Source organism: Otolemur garnettii, unplaced genomic scaffold (assembly GCF_000181295.1).
Source record: "Otolemur garnettii isolate 467f Iridium unplaced genomic scaffold, OtoGar3 scaffold00070, whole genome shotgun sequence".
Classification (NCBI taxonomy): Eukaryota; Metazoa; Chordata; class Mammalia; order Primates; family Galagidae; genus Otolemur; species Otolemur garnettii.
The window spans coordinates 91,808-96,360 of record NW_003852465.1 but is presented as its reverse complement, the minus strand read 5'-3'; positions in this window follow the sequence as shown (position 1 = coordinate 96,360).

Here is a 4,553-nt window from a genome sequence, read left to right as displayed (position 1 = left end):
TATTTGTTCTTGGAAACATTCTGAGATTTTGGCTCTATTCCTTCACAACAAACCTATGAAGTAAATTAGTGAACCCAGAAAGCAGTTCCTCAAAAGACAGTGAACCTGCTGGAACCCGATCTTGGACTTCCCAGCCTGCAGAACCATGATGAATACATTTCTGTGGTTTATAAGCTACCTAGTTTATAGTTCGTTGTGGCAATCTGCCCTATCCCATTATGACAAAATGATTTATATCAGTCTGCAAACTGACATGAAGACACAGTATAAAATAAGAAGGAACTTTTGGTGCCATTTTACAAATATAAAATGCCACAGGTAGCACATGTAAATTCAGGAAGGAACTCTTTACTTCTGATACCACAGTGCAAAGGAATTCAATTTTTGCACTGTTGTATCAGAAGTAAAGAGTTCCCCATTATAGAAATAGTAAGAATGGTATTGTTATCTCAAAAGCATTTTTAAGTTCACCAAGTACCTTCATAGATGTTATTTAATTTTATCATCACAGTAATTCTGTAAGGAAGGCATTACAGCAACCTCCTCTTTATCCAGAACTCAAGCAACCACTATGCTCAAGCAAATCAAGGTGACATATATAGCTTTTAAATTGAGAAAAAAAAAAAAAAACCCAAAAACAGAAAAATCAGAGTTTAAATTTGGTGTGCTGTGCTGTCAGTAAGCCAGTGCTTACTGGCTCACTCTCATGGCTCCCACATGTTCTCTGTAATGGTTTTAAGTATTAATGTGTGTTACTTGAAGTTAAAAACATACGATAGTGAAGCTGAAAAGTGTATTAACTGCCATTTAACTAAAATTGTACATTGTATTTACAAAGCTGTTTTATAATATACTAACATGTCATCAAGGTAAGTGAAGTTTGCCTTTATTTGTCTCAATTTGCTTTTAATTAGTGTATTTCAATATTAATATCACGTCAATACACAGCTTATGCCATGGGGTGGGATAGTATGTGGTACAGAATCAGTTAGGCCTATTTTTAATATAACTGTCAAGCAACCAGAAACTACATTTATCTTGGATCTACCAATCCCCATGGGTGCTGGATAATGGGGAGATTACTATACAAACACAGTCGTTCTTATTTTATAGATAAGAAAACTCAAGCTCGGAAAGCTTAAGCTGTTTTTATGTGGTTACACAATTGGCAGAGCTAGAATTCAAAACTCAATGTTCTTTCCACCAATCTCACAAAGACTCGGAAAATAAACATACACATCTAAATAAGAGTGGTAAAATGCTATGGATGAAATAGTGATAGGGAGACACTTAAGTTTTTCCTTCTTCTAGGAGTAATCTCCCTTCTAGATTTAAAAGCTATGTATATCACCTGGGTTTGTTTTGTTGTTGTTGTTGTTGTTGTTTGTTTGTTTGTTGGTGAGCTGTGCAGAAGAATAGAAGATAATAAACAGCCCGAGCAGAACTCTCCAGAAAATATTCTGAAGCGTAGAATTGTATTTCCTGCTAAAAGTTATAGGGTAGACTATTTTGAAACTGGTATGACTTTAAGGCCCCAAATCGTCTCTATTAACAAATATTTATCAAAAGAATGAAGCTGGAAAGTAAAGACATATGCTTGGAGAGAAGGCCTGGGTGGCTTAGCTATTTTCTCAATGGTGGCGAGGACAGCCATGGTGCCTGGGTACGTGGGAGGTGAAAGAGAAGGTTTAATTGTGTGTGTCAGGGCGTTTGGCTCTGTCTCGGGAATTCACTGACTAAGACTATTTCCAATCTGTCATTCTGACTGTTTGCCAGGTGCAATCAGGGAAGGGAAGCTCTGTCTCTTGTTTTCATAAATAGCCCCGGACTCAGGAGAAACATTTCTGCTGCGGTCGCACAAGAAAATGTTGCTTGTGCAGCATCAAAGTTGTTAGTGCTTAAGATCTGGGAAAGAAATCTTGTCCTCTGTTAAAAATATGTTTCTTCGGAAGACGGAATGCGTTGTCCACTTTTGTTCTGTATGTCTAAGATGCCTTCAGCACGTTGTCATTCACAGAACATCATCGACATCGGCACCCCTGGCCCCACATTTGCAAAGCAGTGATATTAAATGAACCTCGCATTCTAAAAGGAGAAAGAGATCTTGATTATCAAGACACGTCATTACCCATGTTGTGCACTATGCACTTTTTTCATCCATCAGAGCCTCCCCTTGGTAACAAGAGAACCATATTATTTTGTAAGTGTTTGCTTTTTAGCACCTAGTATAATAAAGAGGGCAACTGAGGGACATTTCTATGCTTTTTCATTATAATTAAAGTGCCATTAAAATAATCTTCAGTTTGTATGCTGGATCTTAGGGTAAGTTTGTTACATTCAAACTAAAGCCATAAGACTTTATACGGTGAAGTTTTTTTTTGTTTATTTGTTTATTTGTTTTTCTAAGTAAGTGCCGCTACCGTGTGCTTCCCTTTTTTCCCCCGTGGAGTTAGTGGGAAAGGTAGATGGAAGGGGTCTTCAGCTTTAATGCTGGCACCATCGTGCCCACGGAAGGAAGAAACAGTGACAGCCCTCCCGGTCAGTCGGAACTGGAGCCAGTTCTTCCATGGACTGAGCTCCAGAGGCAGCTCGGAAGTGCAGCGACTCTGGGAGTCCCTGTAATCGCGCCTCATCCCTCACGTCTATTAGGCTAACATGACATGTATCAGAATGTACAAGCCGCTTTTCAGCAACTGATTTCCCTTCAGGCTGTTTGTCTCTCTGGCTCCCAGTATAGGTCACCATCATGACTCATTTTAATGTGTAGTCTGTGATTAGGCCTTGAAACATTCCCCACATGGTTTTAAAAATATCACAAGCAACCTACTTTGCTGATTCCATCAGGAAAGCAGCGGGCTGTTTTAAGGAGCTTACAGAATTCTGACTTGGTACTGTAAATTTTCCAATAACAGAAGCTCAGACTTCCCTACTTCAGAGCCTCTCATAAGAAGTGCTGGTGTGGAAAACTTAGAACGTTATTTGAGATTATGAAACTCCAACTTTTCTCTACTCTCAAGAGGCTCAGGTTAGTCCCGCGTACTGTGATAAACAGAATTAAATTTCCTGGAAGAGCAGTTCATCACCTAGGATTCAAAGACACCTAAGAAAGGGTTTCATGAGGCTATGAAATGAGTGCTAGCAGCACCTGAAATTCTCCATGTATTTTCCCACGTGCATTTTTGCGAGATTTACACCTTTGATCAAAATCTCAAAGAGAATTGCAACTCTAAAAATTATTAAGTCCCTGCCTAAAACCTGCATTTTGAGCCATGTGCAGTTCTAACTTCTCACTCTGGATCGTTAGGGATGAAAGAAACAGCCAGGGATTCGTGACAAGCAAGGACACTGCCCTTGCTGCCCTGGACACTTCCACTTGCTTTTCTCATGGCTGAAAAAGATCAGGAATATAATATTAAATCTGCCAAGAGAAAACAAAGAAAAAAGAGAAAAATGAAAATTGAGTAGGAATGAAAAGAAGTTAAAGGGAGGATGGGGCGGGCGGGGGGAGAGAATTATGGCCTTCTGGATAAGAAAGTTGTGAGGGTCCTGAACAAAATGAAGAATTTGGGGTGAGTGTGACCTCGTTAACCAAGTACCGTTCCTGCTAAGTATAACTTCTAGCTTATGACACCTGACCTCTAGCCCATCAATGATCCCCCCATAAAACAAAGACAATGATCTCCCCATAAAACAAAGATATGGATTCCCATCACGGAATAAAGCACACACTGCTGCTGCAAACATCACAAGGCTAACAGAGGCCATCATGCCGTCACTGGCAAAAATGGGAGTTAATAATATTGCTACAGAGTAAAGAAAATTGGATTTATTTGGCAACTGAGATCATCCATAACCAGTTAAAGCAGGACAGCATGCCTGCAGGCATAAGGGGAACCAATGGGAATGCTAATAGATAAATACAGAAGGAATTGGGATGAAAAGTACTTACATATTGGTGTGCTGCCTTTGAGTGGCGTCTCCTCTGACTTGTAAAGTGGACACTTTTCCACTCTCCTAGGAAAGTCTTTTCTTTTCTTTTTTTTTTTTTTAGAAATGAAGTCTCATTTTATCGCCCTCAGTAGAGTGCTGTGGCATCACAGCTCTCAGCAACATCCAGCTCCTGGGCTTAGGTGATTCTCTTGCCTCAGCCTCCTGAGAAGCTGGGACTACAGGCACCCGTCACAATGCCTGGCTATTTTTTGTTGCAGTTTGGCTGGGGCCAGGTTCGAACCCACCACCCTTGATACATGGGGCCAGTGCCCTACCCATTGAGCCACAGGCATGGCCCAGGAAGGTCTTTTCTTATCTGTGCTTTATTTTAAATACAACTACTCTTTTTCTTCACTTTAAATAAACTTTGCTCCTATTCTGCTGTATTGGAGCCCCAGCTGCCTCAGTTTCCACACCTCCATGTCTGGCTCTCCCTGCAATTCAGCCGAACTTGCTACTTCTGCTGGGTAAACTAAACCAGGTCCACAGAACCACCCAGAGGTGAATTCTCACCTCTAACCAAAATAAACTTCAACTTATTTATAATAAATACTATTACAGGG